Genomic DNA, 16920 nt, shown 5'->3' on the forward strand with positions numbered 1-16920 from the left:
AGAAAGAAAGAAAGAAAGAAAGAAAGAAAGAAAGAAAGAAAGAAAGAAAGAAAGAAAGAAAGAAAGAAAGAAAGAAAGAAAGAAAGAAAGGTTTATATAGTTGGGGCAGAAAAAGTCAGTGAGTGTGAGCTCAGACTGAAAACAGCAGGGAGTGCAAAGCCCTGTAAGGTCTTGTGGATCTTGTTAGGGGATAAGGTCCCTATTTAAATACAGAGACTGTTGCACAGGGAGTTAAGTAACATGCTCAAAGTCATGTAGCCCGCAAAAGGTGGAGCTAGAAGCCTTATCTCTAGACCCAACTTCTGTATTCCCTTCGTGTTCATTTTGGTTCTGTTTGTCCAGTGTCTTTACAAATTTTCCTCTGTGAAATTCCCAAATCATTCAACAAAATTAAAAGGAAAGAGAAAGTCGAGTCCTGCACCTAGGCTAGGAGGCTAGCAGAGCCCTGATACCAGCGGGAAACCAGAGTGAACCTGGCAGATACGTCCTACCGTGGAGGACCTACAGGTCTGGGGAGAGCTGGGTTCCTACTTCTCCTTTTGTCTCTGATGACCCCTTATATGAGTCTTAGCAAAGCTTCCTCTGTCCTTGATGTCAAAGGAGCCTTCAGAATTATCGCCCAGACTCCTCCCCCTGCGTTGCCAGGCTCTCTGGATCTTGCCCTGCCCGCCTCTGCACTCTGTCCTCACTGCCTCACTTGCACGCTCCCCTTGGGGACACTTGCATGGCTTGCTGCTCTGTGAACACTCCACGTCCCCTCCTCAGTTCCACACTGTTCCGCTGCTGGAAGAGCACATGCCTTGCCCTTCCCCTTTGTCTGGAAACCTTCTCTTCTTGAAGAATCCACGAAAATGTGGCACATATACACCATGGAATACTATGCAGTCACAAAAAAGGATGAGTTCATGTAATTTGCAGGGACATGGATGAAGCTGGAAACCATCATTATCAGCAAACTAACACTGGAACAGAAAACCAAACACCACATGTTCTCACTCGTAAGTGGGAGCTGAACAATGAGAACACATGGACACAGGGAGGGGAACATCACACACTGGGGCCTGTTAGGGGGTTGGGGGGCTAGGGCCTCGAGGGATGGCATTAGGAGAAATACATCGTGTAGATGACGGGTTGATGGGTGCAGCAAACCACCATAGCACGTGTATACCTATGTAACAAACCTGCACATTTTGCACATGTATCCCAGAACTTAAAGTATAATATAATAAAACAAAACAAAACAAAAAACCTTCAAAGAGGAATCTCCAAAAGCAAAATAAATAAAGAAAGAAAAGAATCCACCTAGGAGGCCGGGCTCAGTGGCTCACACCTGTAATCTCAGCACTTTGGGAGGCAGAGGTGGGTGGCACGTGCCTGCAATCCCAGTTATTTGGGAGGCTGAGGCAGGAGAATTGCTTGAACCCAGGAGGTGGAGGTTGCAGTGAGCCAAGATCGTGCCACTGCACTCCAGTCTCAGCGACAAGAGCAAAACTCCATCTCAAAAAAACAAATCCACCCAAGAATGGTTCCTGATGCTTCCAGTTCTGCAGGAAGCTGTGCTCCCCTTCAATGCCCACCTGGTTCTTGGTGTGAATGACTAACATCCTAAACTACAGTTCATGTCGGCCTCCCACACTGTATCCTGAGCTAGCAAAGGGCTTATGTGATGGGCATTTGGCACTTTCATATGGAGGTTAACCCGTTGACTTGTTAACTCCACTTATTCCCACCTCTTAAGTATCTGCATATTTCTATCCTTCAGATTTCCTAGCACTAGGCCTGATAGCAGCAGTTCTCAAAGTGGGGTCCCCAGTCCAACAGCATCAGCATCACCTGGGAACTCTCTAGAAATGCAAATTCTAGAGCCCTCATTGGACCTCTGAGATCAAAAACCGGGGGTGTGCAGCGATGTGTGCTTTCATAAGCCCTCCAGGTGACGCTGATGCAGGCTAATGTTTGAGAACCACGGCCTCACCAGAAGTTATTGCTCATTAAATTGCTGATTCCCTGAGGATGGTAACTGGTTGTTTTCAGCCTGGAAAAGAAAAAGAGTAACTGAGAAAATGACAAGAAAAGCTTTTACTAGGCTGGGTTTTTAGAAAAGAAATTTTCTGACCCGATATTTCAAATACGGGACTTTCAAAGAAGGCTCTGCTTTGTAAGAGTTGAAAAACAAGATCGATTCTCCTCTGTCTGGCTTGGGTGTGGTCTTGCTGAAGGGCAAGGGTTTGGATGAGATAACCTCGCCAGATGCCCTCCACTGCTCAGCTTCTCTGCTTCTGGATATTCTATGCTCTAGGAAAGAAATATAAGTTAGGGAGCAGGGCATTATTGCTAGGGGACTTTGGGCTTTCAGCCCACAAGGAAGTATATACTTTTTTCCTCTTCTAAGGTGAGTCTTTGCCAGTCTATACTCATAAAAAGAGATGACCAGGACCTTTGAGAAAGGTAATTGTTTGTTTTTAGGTCATAAAAATGAATCCTTGCTTTGTTTTCAAAGGAACATGCTCTTCATGCAATCTATACAATCTGAATGACAAGTAGGTGAGGTCCAAGATTGGAAAGATAAAACTTCATTGTTGGTTTTTGGCCTGGAGCTGAAACAATGGGACAAAGGAGTGGCTTGTTGGTATAAGCTCTATAAAACACAATAATATTAGTCATGTAAACAGGAGAAAATAGGAGAGGCTTAATGAGATAAATTACACCGAGTCACCACATTAGGGATTAAAAGATTCTGATTAAGCAAACGCTAAAAGGTACAAAAGAAAGGATAAAGGGAAGCGTGGTAACTTTAGTCTTAGAAAACAATGGGTCCTTCTATCTAGGGTGCTGTTTGACAAGGGGGAGCTTTGAGAGGCTGCCTGAGCCGACTGTGAGCGTCCATTAAGATCCCACTTTTCATCCAAAAAAAAAATCATCCTGTACTCAAACCAGGGCTCACAAAGCCAACACATTCTTCTTTTCTTCCTTATTCTTTTTTTCCCCCTCTTCGCAATTGCAAAGCAATCCATTTTGCTGGATGAGTCTGTGAAGGGAATAAAAGCACTCCAGGTTTCTGAATCTATTTGCATTCCCAGATTTGCTGGCCTCACTTCCAAAGTGTGACTGGCTGCCATTCTCAGGCTAAGGGGAAAACAGCCAACTCATTGATGTTTAAGATTGCCTGTGTACCTGTGAGAACAGCCACTTTTTCATAACTATTTTTATAAGGACATTTGAACAACTGAAGTAGAGGGTACAGATGTGTACTATTTCAACTAACAGAGCTTCTGGAGCCTTGAGTCAGTATTACATGCTCATCGTGTAGCTGTCTGTATTAAAGTGCACATCTACAGATGAGAAGATACAAACTCTGTCAAAACGTAGAACAGGGAAACTCTCAGTGGTTCACACTTCCACATACTTCTTGGCAACGGTATAAGTGCAAGGTCGCCAAAGGCCAGCGAGCCTTTATATATATGTATATTTTGAGACAGAGTCTTGCTCTGTCACCCAGGCTGGAGCGCAGTGGCACCATCTCGGCTCATTGCAACCACTGCCTCCCAGGTTCCAGCTATTCTTGTGCCTCAGCCTCCCCAGTAGCTGGGATTAGAGGTACGTGCCACCACAACCGGCCTGGAACAATTTTTTTTTTACATAAATGTAAAACATAAGCTCCCAGAAGCAGAATTGCTTTCAAAGGGTAGGAATATTTTAAAATTTTTGATATTACTTACACATGCCTTTCAGAACAGTGATACTGGGCCAGGTACTGTGACTCACGCCTGTAATCCCAGCATTTTGGGAGGCCAAGGCTGGCGAATCGCTGGAATCCACGAGTTCGAGACCAGCTGGGCAACATGGGGAAACCCCACCTCTACTAAAAATACAAAAAATTAGCTGGGTGTGGTGGTGCACACCTGTAGTCTTAGCTATGGAGGCTGAGTTGGGAGAATTACCTGGGCCCAGGGAGGTACAGGCTGCAGTGAGCCAAGATCCCAGCCTGGGAGTACACTCCAGCCTGGGAGTGAGAACCTGTCTCGACAACAATGAAAGAAAAGTGATATGAAATTCACTTCGACTAACAGTGAATGATTTTGCTTATTTCCTTGATTCCCTGAGCCATACTTTTTCGTACAAGTATTTGCCAATTTGAGGAGCTAAAAATGACATTCCATTTTTGTTTTAATAAGTATTTCATATTCATGTTCTATATATATATAGAGAGAGAAAATTGTTTTTTCTTTGGGAATTGTGTATTCACCTGTTTGCACATTTTTTTTTACTGAAATAGCGATAGTTTTTTGCATGGATTATAAAAACTTCATGTATTAATGATACTACTTTACTTGCTCATATATGCTGTAGGATTTCCCTCTAATTTTTCATTTTAATTTTTTTCATGGTGTTTTTGACATGTCAAAGTATTTAACATTCATGTAGTCAAATCCGGAAATGCGTTGTTTTCTTCCTTTGCTTTTAAGCTTACAAAATTCTCTACTGGCTGGGTATGGTGGCTCAAGCCTTTAATCCAGCACTTTGGGAGGCTAAGGTGAGAGGATGGCTTGAAGCCCAGAGTTCAAGACCAGTCTGGGCAACATAGCAAGACCCCATCTCAAATTTTAAAAATTAAAAATTTTAAACATTAAAAATAAATAAATAGGGCCAGGCGTGGTGGTTTACACCTGTAAAACCAACACTCTGGGAGGCTGAGACAGGAGGATCACTTGAGCCCAGGAGTTTGAGCCCAGCTTGGGCAACACAGCAAAATCCTGTGTCTATGAAAAATAGAAAAATTAACCAGGTGTAGTGGTGCATACCTGTAGTCCCAGCTACTGAGAAGGCTGAAGTGGGAGGATAGCTTGTGTCCAGGCGCTTGAGGTTGCAGTGAGCTATGATCATGCCACCACCCTGCAGCCTGGACAACAGAGTGAGACAGAGCAAGACTCCGTCTGAAGAAAAAAAAAAGTCACTTGGAGAACATCAGAACGTCTTTAAAATGCAGTTGTGGGCCAGGCGCGGTGGCTCACACTTGTAATTCCCAGCACTTTGGGAGGCCGAGGTGGGCGGATCACGAGGTCAGGAGATCGAGACCATCCTGACTAACATGGTGAAACCCTGTCTCTACTAAAAATACAAAAAAGTTAGCTGCGTGTGGTGGCGGGTGACTGTAGTCCCAGATACTTGGGAGGCTGAGGCAGGAGAATGGTGTGAATCCAGGAGGCGGAGCTTGTAGTGAGCAGAGATCGCGCCACTGCACTCCAACCTGGAGGAAAGTGTGAGACTCCGTCTCAAAAAATAAAATAAAATAAAGTAAAATGCAGTTGCCTCGTCCTCTGAGGTGGGACCCATAAATCTGCATTTTCACCAAGCATCAGAGAGAATTCTTCTGCAAGGTGGCACAAGAAAATTTTCAACATTGATTATGTGTGATACATAGGTATACATCCGCATCCACATCTGTATAGTACCCACTGATCATCTCCAGCTGTACATCTCCCAGGTACCTACAGCTCAATCCAAAACAGAATTCAACACCTCTCTACCCAAAACTCTTCCTCCTCTAAGTATCATTTTTCTTTCTTTTTTTTTTTTTTTTTGAGGCGGAGTCTCGCTCTGTCTCCCGGACTGGAGTGCAGTGGCCGGATCTCAGCTCACTGCAAGCTCCGCCTCCCGGGTTTACGCCATTCTCCTGCCTCAGCCTCCCGAGTAGCTGGGACTACAGGCGCCCGCCACCTCGCCCGGCTATTTTTTTTGTATTTTTAGTAGAGACGGGGTTTCACCGTGTTAGCCAGGATGGTCTCGATCTCCTGACCTCGTGATCCGCCCGTCTCAGCCTCCCAAAGTGCTGGGATTACAGGCTTGAGCCACCGCGCCCGGCCTCATTTTTCTTTCTACACACACCACGACGTTTCCTTGCCCCAGATCTGAATCAGCCGTGTCTCCAAGGAGCTCTGGGTACATTCTCATGGGTAATGACATTCAGATACTAAGATATTGGCACTAGGTATCATTAGAATTCTCTTGTCTTAATTTGAACTGTTTTCTCAGGATGCAGTTCCAACAGTGGGATTATTAAATTAGGAAAGGTGAAATATTTTATGGCTCTTAATTCAATATTGACAAAGGTACAGCCAGTCCGCTGCTGGGCTCTGCTGGGACGGTATTCCTTTGCCTCTGCTTCGCCTGTTAGTGTCATTCGCTAATATTAAAGCAGTAGCACTGGCTGACAGTGTCCTCAAATGTGAGAGCTTCAGAGAACAGTTCTGACCACAGCTCCTGTCATTCCCCTCTCTGGTCCTCTAGGGATGTTTGCTGAAGAGACACATTCTGAACTAGAGCCAGAGGGGGAATAAAGAACTAGCTGGGTAAGTGCATAAACAGCTCGACTTCTACCTCCTCCCCAAATTAGTGCAGCTCTGGTTAATTTTGTGTGTGTGTGTGTGTGTTGAGATGGAGTCTCACACTGTCACCCAGGCTAGAGTGCAGTGGCCTGATCTAGGCTCACTGCAACCTCTGCCTTCTGGTTTCAAGTGATTTTCCTGCCTCAGCCTCCTGAGTAACTGAGATTACAGGCACCTACCACCACGCCTGGCTAATTTTTATATTTTTAGTAGAAACAGGATTTCACCATGTTGGCCAGGCTGATCTCGAACTTCTGACCCCGTGATCTGCCCACCTCGGCCTTCCAAACTGCTGGGATTACAGGCATGAGCCACTGCACCCAGCCAACTCTGGTTGATTTTTAGGGGAAGACATGGCCAAGGCCGGAACTCCTGAGCAGGGCATTCCACTTCTGTTTCTTTCCTGAGTCTAAGCAGCATCAGAATGTACAAGGAAGGCTAGCCTGATCCTTTGGGGTGGCAGGAGGTAAGAAAGAAAAAAATGGAATGTGGTTTCTGAACTTTAATGAACAGTAATGACACACGCTGACAAATGTGGCCCAGGTTAGTATACTGAGGGAATGCAGGGTGGGGAGGGAGTAGTCAAGAGGAAGGTACAAAGGGGACAGAAGTATGATGGCAAAGCGGGCTCTCCTAGAACCATTTTAGATGTGCAGGAGAAGAAATTCCCTCTCCCAAATCTACTGCCAGGCATACCCTCCAGCCATGTTTACCTCTCTCTTTCGGTGGTAAAGCCCACCGAAACTAACTCCAAAAGAGACTGAGAGCCCTAGAAAGAACAGGTCTTGCTTCAAGCTGTTTCAATATCTTTTTTTTTTTTTTTTTGAGAAGAAGTCTAGCTCTGTTGCCCAGGCTGGAGTGCAGTGGCGCGATCTTGGCTCACCGCAACCTCCACCTCCGGGGTTCAAACAATTCTCTGCCTCAGCCTCCTGATTAGCTGGGATTACAGGTGGCCGCCACCACACCCAGCTAATTTTTGTTTTATTAGAAACGGGGTTTCACCATCTTGGCCAAGCTGGTCTTGACCTCCCGACCTTGTGGTCTACCCACCTTGGCCTCCTAAAGTGCTGGGGTTACAGGCGTGAGCTACCGCACCGAGCCTGTTTCAACATCTTTAAGGACTAGACGTGAAGAAAAAGATGTTAGGTAAGAACCAGACCATATATTGTTCGACTTGACAAATCTTGTACTTATCTAACATGTGCTAATACTGTGTGGCTTCTACTGTCTGTGAGCTCAAGAGAGAGTTTCCTTCCCAGGCTTTTCTAGTGCTCCTGCGTCATAGAGATCCTAATATCTTCCAATTGACCTTTTCTTCTTATTCTATTTATTTATTTATACTTTAATTTTAGAGACAGGGTCTCACTTTGTCTGCAACCTCGAACTCCTGGGCTCAAGCCGTCTTCCTGTGTTAGCCTCCCAAGTAGCTAGAAATATAGGCGTGTGCCACCAAACTCTCAGCTAATTTTTTTTTTCTTTTTCTTTTTGTAGAGATGAGTGTCTCACTGTATTATTGCCCAGGGTGGTCTTGAACTCCTGGCCTCAAGTGATCCTCCAGCCTCGGCCTCCCAAAGTGTTGGGATTACAAGTGTGAGCCACCTCACCGGGCCCAAATTAGGTTAACAAATAGAAATTTTAAATTTAAATTTTCTTGCCATAAGTTTTTATACCTTTAGTGCTAATACGTGTTTGGAAAGAATTAATACGTAGAAAACAAGTATTACTGGAAAAGTTCAGAAGCAGTTGCTTAGGCCTAGCACAGCAGCCAGGTTATGTTTCGTGATGATGTATCCGTGGTTTTTATTTTAGACTGCGTAGATAGGAGAGCCATTTTCCACCAGTAAAACTAGTCTTCATCTGGTTGTGCTCTTCCAGGAGCACAGCATCAAGACTCAGTGATGCTCATGACACCATTTCAAGTCACATGGTCCCACCAGTTCATCCAGGGCTCTCTGAAGCTAACCCGTATTTGACCCGTAGCATATAGTCTGTGATAGCCTTTTACTATTACTCATAATTTAAAGTATGAGTTTTGAATTTCTGGCTATCTTGTATGTTTTGAGAGAAGAATTAACATTTATGTAAATAGTTCCTTATGTCCTCAATACCTAGAGGAGAACTGTATTTTTTGGTAGATCTAAATAAATACTGGCTGATAACTTGTTACCTGGAACAGACTATGCTTGAAAACTTTAACTTCCATTAACACACACACACCCATCCTTGAAAGTGGATATGGGGCAGCAAAATCTTGAGGAGTAAGGGATGAGACAATGTACACCAACTAAGGACCAACAGCCCAGGAGTTTGAATTCCAGGAGGACCATGAGAGGTGTACAGCCGGACTTTGATGAGAGAAGGTCATTAGCCCCTAAAAGAGTTGTCATAGCTTTTGGGGAGAAAATGCTTCACCAAAGAAATTCTATTTATTTTATGATGAGATCGGGCACATTCAGGATGGCATAGCCTATTTATTCTATTTATTTTAAAGGCTTGCTGGAAGCCATCTAGCCACTGGCAAACTGCAAACTATTTGCACTTTTCTGGGTCCCAAAGCCAACCTAAGAGGCTGCGTCCCTACCATTCCTTTTACCTGTGAAAGAACTGTTTTTTTCTATACAGACCTCTGAGTTAAACTCAGTGAAACTAATTCCAACTTGGGATTCTTTTTTTTTTTTTTTGAGACGGAGTCTCGCTCTGTCGCCCAGGCTGGAGTGCAGTGGCCGGATCTCAGCTCACTGCAAGCTCTGCCTCCTGGGTTCACGCCATTCTCCTGCCTCAGCCTCCTGAGTAGCTGGGACTACAGGTGCCCGCCACCTTGCCCGGCTAGTTTTTTGTATTTTTTAGTAGAGACGGGGTTTCACCATGTTAGCCAGGATGGTCTTGATCTCCTGACCTCGTGATCCGCCCATCTCGGCCTCCCAAAGTGCTGGGATTACAGGCTTGAGCCACTGCGCCCGGCCTGGGATTCTTATTAATTATCTGTTGAGATTGTAGAACTAGGCAGTATCCTTTCAGAATATTTTTCAAGAAATGAGTATAACAGTATTCACAAAAGGAACACATCAGGCTCTTTTTGCAATGGAAGTAACAATTCTCAACATTAATCCCTTCCACCTGCCACCACCACCACCATCACTATCTTCCTACCTTTCCCTAATACCATCTTGGCTGCTATCTTCAACCCAAAAGGATGATGGGGAAGAGAATATTCCCTCCTTATGAAAGAGCTTCCTAGGGCTGGTGCAGTGGCTCATACCGGTAATCCCACCACTTTGGGAAGCTGAAGACGAGGATCACTTGAGCCCAGAAGTTCAAGACCAACATGAGCAATATGGTGAGACTTCATCTCTCCAAAAAGTTTAAAAATTAGGCTGGGTACGGTGGCTCACACCTGTAATCTCACATTTTGAGAGGCCAAGGCAGGTGGATTGCTTGAGCTTGGGAGTTTGAGACCAGCCTGGGCAACATGATGAAACCCCGTCTCTACAAAAAATACAAAAATTGGCTGGGCGTGGTGGTGCATGCCTATAATCCCAGCTACTCGGGAGGCTCAGGCAGGAGAACTGCTTAAACCCAGGAGGTGGAGCTTGCAGTGAGCTGAGATCACGCCACTGCACTCCAGCCTGGTAACAGAGTGAGACTCCATCTCAAATAAAAATAAAAATAAAAATAAATAAATAAATAAATAAATGAATAAATAAATAAATAAATAAAGTTTCCTTGTTCTAGCCTGGTACAATCGTGGACCTTCCAGTCCATGCTGTTCCTAATGCCTGCTAATGTATTATTATGTGAATATGCATACTGAAAAAAGAGGAATGTATTCCAAAGAATGTATCTGAAAACATTGGATAACATTTAATAAACTGTAAATCCTAAAGATGCCTCCCCATTTGACACTGAGGGAATTCTTAGTAAGTGAAATTTAAGAAGAAACTAAATACCACCTTCTTCTCCTCCTAGTTCATTATTCCTTTCTCTTCCCTCCTCCAACTCTGAGAGCTAGGCACTGCTTAGAGCATAAAGATAGGCTTTGTTCTATCTTCCCAAGTAGAACTTTTCTTAAACAGCTGCAATGGGGAAGGAGAGTAATAGCAATGTAAAAGCTGGTAGAATTTGTCTAGGGATACAGCAATGCTAAGCAAACTGTGGTTTTGTTCGTTTTGTTTTTTGCTTGAACTGTGTAGCCAAGATTGATTACCTGATGGTCTAATATTTCCTTACTGAAAAAAGCTAGATCTAGAGAGAAGAATCCCTTCTCCTTTTCTTTCATTTTTCACAAATGAAGGTTTTGTATTTTGATTTTTTTTTTTTTTTGGTCTTTCTAAAGTAGGCCTGATTTCAAAGGAAAGATTTCAAATGAAAAAAGACACATAGAAGAGGTTCTAGGGAGTCTTCCAGATAGAGAATTGTTGAATTCAAAGATAACTGGGTTAGGCCAGGCGTGGTGGCTCACACCTATAATCCCAGCATTTTGGGAGGCTGAGGCAGGTGGATCACTTGAGGCCAGGAGTTCAAGACCAGCCTGGCCAACATGGTGAAAACCCATCTCTACTAAAAATATAAAAATTAGCTGGGTGTGGTGGTGCACGCCTGTGATCCCAAGTACTTGAGAGGCTGAGGCAAGAGAATCGCTTGAACTGGGAGGCAGAGGTTGGAGTGAGCTGAGATCCCGCCACTGCACTCCAGCCAAGGTGACAGAGAGAGACTTCATCTCAAAAAAAATAAATAAATAAAATAATTGAGTTTGACTTCTACCACATAGCGGCAACCCATAGCCATTAGAATTCTTATTTAACCAGGGCATCAATTCTCACTAAACCTTATTCACAGATTTGAGAGACCTCAACCATCACTAATAAAATTGATGATGTGAAAGGAAAGTCTCCAGGAGGAAAAATGGAAGTTCCCAGTTCAAAACTAATACTAGACCAGATCATATTCCTAAAAAGAATCCAGCTGATATCTAATTCACTTCCTAATTTCTATATGTGTTTCTCAAGCTCTTTCTAACATACAACTTAATATTCATTGGGTGAGATGGCATGACATTCAAGGACAGCATATGTGAGATCTGATTCCATTAACCTCTCAGATTAGCACCATTTTGTTCTTATTATATTATGTAAATGGGCAACTCAGGGCAGTAGCCACCAAAAATAGCTGATGTATACTGTTCATTCTTTGTTTTCATAGCCCTCTCACCCAGAGTTTGAAAGTTTGCATTTCTAGTTTCTTTCTTTCTTTCTTTCTTTTTTTTGAGACAAGGTCTTGGCTTTGTCGCCCCGGCTGGAGTACAGTGGCGCAATCTCGGCTCACTGCAACCTCCACCTCCTGGGTTCAAGCAATTCTCTGGCCTCAGCCTCCTAAGTATCTGGGACTATAGGCATGTGCCACCACACTCAGCTAATTCTTGTATTTTTAGTAGAGACGGGGTTTCGCCTGTTGGCCAGGCTGGTCTCCAACTCCTCACCTCAAGGGATCCACCCACCTCAGCCTCTCAAAGCGCTGGGATTATAGGCATGCGCTACTGTGCCCAGCCTCTAGTGCTGTTTTTTCATGAGTATGAAACAGTCTATGAATGGATAGGGGGTGGGAGGGTATTCAAGGTCGTTGGCTCCTGCCTTTCCCTGAGATACATTTATCCTGCCCCCGAGAAATACCATGATGATGTCTTTCTTGGACCCTGGAGTTTTGGGCCATGATTGAACTAAAGTTTCACAGAACATTACTTTTGGAGTCCATGCTGCCCTGTGATTGTCCAGGATGCATCTCTAGTAAGGGTGTTATTTTGCCAGCACCTGCTGACCTCAGACAGGGCCTTCAACATGCCTCAGGCAAAAAAAGGAAAGGGAATAATGTTCACCAAGTTAAACACTGTGTTAATTACTTTACTATCGTATCTCACTTCTCCTCTTTCAGTCCAAGAAACCACCTTGAGAGACTGTGTTATTATCCTTATTTTATAAGTGAGGAAACTGAAGCCCAGAGAGCAGCAGCCGTTTGTCCAGGGTCAATCTAGTAAGGGGTAGGGAGGAATTCCTTTTCAGGACCCTCTGTCTCCGAGCCTGGTTCTCTTTTTTTGGACCACTCTAGGCTTGGGGTGAGTAGATGGGCACGGAGGCAGCTGAGAGATGCCATGAGATGTGGCAGACAGGAGATGGGTGCTGAGATTGGGGGTGCAGGTGGGGGCCTCAAGGCAGAAAAGAGCCAGCAGGGAAGGGAGCGACTACAGAGTTATTCAGAAATTCTCTGAAGAGCTTTGAATCCTACTGATTTGGAATTTAAGGGTAACTTCACCAAAGGCAGGGATTATAACTTCTCATTGCAAAAGGGATAAAGGAAAGAAAAATCTGTTCTGACATTACTGAGCAGACTATGTTGCCATTTTACATGAGAACCTGGTTTTGAGGACAATAGCTTTCCAAGCTAGAGGGTTAATAATCAAATTGAAAAATCCTATAGCGTAATTTAAAGGAATGTTTTAAAATTGTGTGTTGCAACCTGTATTTGTGTGTATATGTGCACAAGATTCATTTGAGATGTTTAAAATGTACTTCTTTTTTTTCTGAGACTGAGTCTTGCTCTGTCGCCCAGGCTGGAGTGCAATGGTGTGATCTCGGCTCACTGCAACCCCCGCCTCCCCAGTTCAAGCAATTTTCCTGCCTCAGCCTCTGGAGTAGCTGGGATTACAGGCACCCGCCATCATGCCTGGCTAGTTTTTGTATTTTCTGTAGAGACAGGGTTTCACCATGTTGGCCAGGCTGGTCTTGAACTCCTGACTTCAGGTGATCTGCCCGCCTCGGCCTCCCCAAGTGTTGGGATTACAGGAGTGAGCCACCACGGCCAGCCTAAAATTTACTTCTTACTACAGTTCATGGTTAAAGATCTTTAAAGCTATTGATTTCAAGAGGGCATTGCAGGCTAGAAACACATCCATTGACATGCAGCAGACCAAATGTTTCCAAATGTGACATTAGTACTCAGACTACATGTCTACTATTTACCAAGATCATCCCAAACCATTGTTAATTGCAGAACTTTAGATAGACAGATAAATAGATAGAGAGATAGACAGATGACAGATAATCTTCTGCTCCCCACCCCCCAGCCCTTAATTGTAGCATTTACAAAGTTGTAAATCAGCCTTCCTTTCTTTGTGGAACTGAAATTTAGGGCATGAATTGGGTGTTGCCAGAAAGCACACAACTGAAGGTGGCCATGTTTTTCCACTGGCAGACACAGTTCTAGAGCCCTGAGGCAGCTGTTAGTTCTATTTGCAGGCATATGAATTCTTAAAGTATCAACTTCACCTCAAAAGTACCAAGAGGAATCCTACCAAGCTTGTGGGGAAAATACATATATACATTTTTCTATCAGTAGATCCATGGGGAATGTGAGAACAGAGGAAGAAATGGCACTGGAAGAATAGCTAAGCAGTCAGCTGTGGCTACTGGCTGCTAGTGAGCTCTCTAGAGCACCAGGATGGGACACCCAGCTCTTCTGCTTGTGACTCTAGGAAAGTACTGGGCCCCAGATTCCTTTTCAGTGAAATAGGGATGATAACAGTGCCTACCTAATAGAAATGATGTGTACAGTAAATTAGGTCATATTAACATGTAAACTACTTAGAACAGCATCTGGCACATAGTAAGTGCCTAATAAAAATTTATAGGCTAGGGGCTGGGCATGATGGCTCACGCTGTAAACCTAGCACTTTGGGAAGCTGAGGCAGGAGGACCACTTGAAGCCAGGAGTTTCAGATCAGCCTGGGTAATTTAGAGAAACCCTATCTCTACAAAAACAAAACAAAAGGAAACAAATCTTTTAAAAATGTCATGCAGGCTGGGTGTGGTGGCTCATGAGTGTAATCCTAGCACTTTGGGAGGCCAAGGCGGGTGGATCGCCTTAGGTCAGGAGTTTGAGACCAGCCTGACCAACATGGAAAAACCCCGTCTCTACTAAAAATACAAAATTAGCCGCTGTGGTGGTAGGCGCCTGTAATCCCAGCTACTCGGGAGGCTGAGGCAGGAGAATCGCTTGAACCCCGGAGGCAGAGGTTGCGGCCAGCTGAGATTGCACCATCGTATTCTAGCCTGGGCAACAAGAGCAAACTCTGTCTCAAAAAAAAAAAAAAAGTAAAAGTCATGCATAAATTTAGAAAATGAATAGGGGCCGGGCGCGGTGGCTCATGCCTGCAAACCCAGCACTTTGGGAGGCCGAGTTGGGTGGATCACTTGTCTGCGGTTCGAGGCCAGCTTGGCAAACATGGTGAAACCCCGTCTCTACTAAAACTACAAAAATTAGCGGGGCATGGCAGCATGCGCCTGTAATCCCAGCTACTCAGGAGGCTGAGACAGGAGAATTGCTTAAACCCAGGAGGCGGAGGTTGCAGTGAGCCGAGATGGCGCCACTGCACAGTCTGGGTGACAGAGGTAGACTACATCTCAAAAATAAATAAATAAATAAATAGAAAATGAATAGGATGAGAATCCAAATTAAAATAAAACTGGTACATGAGAAAAAGGAATTCCATTGACTTTTTTTTTTTTTTTAGATTGTGGTAAAATATACATAACATAAAATTTACCATTTCACTTTTTTTTTTTTTTTGAGATGGAGTTTTGCTTTTGTTACCCAGGCTGGAGAGCAATGGCACAATATCAGCTCACTGCAACCTCTGTCCCCTGGGTTCAAGCGATTCTCCTGCCTCAGCCTCCCGAGTAGCTGAGACTACAGGCATGTGCCACCATGCCCGGCTAATATTTGTATTTTTAGTAGAGACAGGGTTTCACTATGTTGGCCAGGCTGGTATACAACTCCTGACCTTGTGATCTGCCCACCTCGGCCTCCCAAAGTGGGAGCCACTGCGCCCAGCCTAATTTACCATCTTATTGATTTTTTTTTAAAAGATAGAGTCTCATTTTATCATTCAGACTGGAATGCAGCAGTGCAATCTGGGCTCACTGCAACCTCTGCCTCCTGGGCTTGAGCGATTCTCCCACCTCAGCCTTCCCGTAGCCAGGACCATGCCCAGCTAATTTTTGCGTTTTTTTGTAGAGACGGGTTTTCACCATGTTGGCCAGGCTGGTCTCCAACTCCTGGTCTCAAGTGATCCACCTGCCTCGGCCTCCCAAAGTGCTGGATTACAGGTGTGAGCCACTGCACCTGGCCATCTTACCCATTTTCAAGCATACAGTTCGGTGCCACCGAGTGCATTTATGTTGTCGTGCAACCATCACTGCCATCCATCCACAGAACTGTTTCACTCTGCAAAGCTGAAGCTCCGTAACCATTAAATAAGAACTCTCCTTTACCTCCACTCCCAGCCTTGGGCAACCACCATTCTACTGTTGCCTCCAAGAATGTACTACTGTAGGCCCCTCATGTAAGTGGAAGCATTTGGCATTTGTTTTTTTGTGATGGGCTTATTTAACTTAGCATAACGTCCTCAAGGTTCATCCATGTCGTAGCATATGTCAGAATTTCTGTCATTTTTTTGGGCCTATTGACTTTCAGTCTGTCAATTCTTTTTTCAAATTTTCAGAAAGTTAAGATGTAAATATGATAATCCTCTCTTCTCTCCAGCAAAGGCAAAAATCACTTGTCTTCAAACACTCACAGCATTTACCTGCACATACAAATGCGAATTGAAAACTGGTTTTCTTAAGAAAGGTATCATTCCTTGAGGCAGGCTGTTTACATTAATCAACGTTTCCCTAATACTTGTCAGTGTTTTGTAACACTTTTTCAAGTGCCAATTGTAACTTGCTAGTTCCTCTGAAGTGTGGAGGCTGCAAATGGGGGAAACCAGGATGGGAATTCTATTGCCCTGGGGCATCTACTGTCATGGAGAAGCATCAGTTCTTTTCATGGTTTCGTTTTACATAATAATTAGCTATGTGGATGGTGTCTTGAAGTATTGGATGGATGGATTTATCACCATGTGTGAAAAGTCCTGGTTTCCCAGTATTTTCGTATTTGCCTCTCCTTTTAGGCACTCAAATTTTACATCACAAATTGAGGATTTAATCTGTTCACTCGCTAGAATCTGTTTACTAATGTCACAGAAAGTTTTCCCTTCAATAAACATAATGGTGATAGGAAAAACACAACATACTAAAAAGCTATGATTAAAGGGAAAAAGAATTGATAGACGGGATATCTCAACTGTCACCTCTCAGATTATGCCTTGTCGTTTTTCACAACTTTTCTGGAAAACGATTTATTTATTAGCACATCATAAATATGTGTCCTTGTGATTCTGCATGAGCGCAACTTCAGTGTCCAAGATTTAGTGCTATTTTCATTTCTTTTCATGAGTAATATTTAAAGCTTGGTACACAGCAATAATCTGTATCAGCATTACATTTCAAAATATTAAGGAAATTTAAAAATCAAACTAACAATTTATAACTTTCACTGCTAGGTCAAACGATGAAAAGGCTAGCAAAACAACTATTCATAATAGAAATAAAGGGGTTGGGTGCGGTGGCTCACGCCTGTAATCCCAGCACTTTGGGAGGCTGAG

The sequence above is a fragment of the Colobus angolensis genome, unplaced genomic scaffold, assembly GCF_000951035.1.
Source record: "Colobus angolensis palliatus isolate OR3802 unplaced genomic scaffold, Cang.pa_1.0 Scaffold445, whole genome shotgun sequence".
Classification (NCBI taxonomy): Eukaryota; Metazoa; Chordata; class Mammalia; order Primates; family Cercopithecidae; genus Colobus; species Colobus angolensis.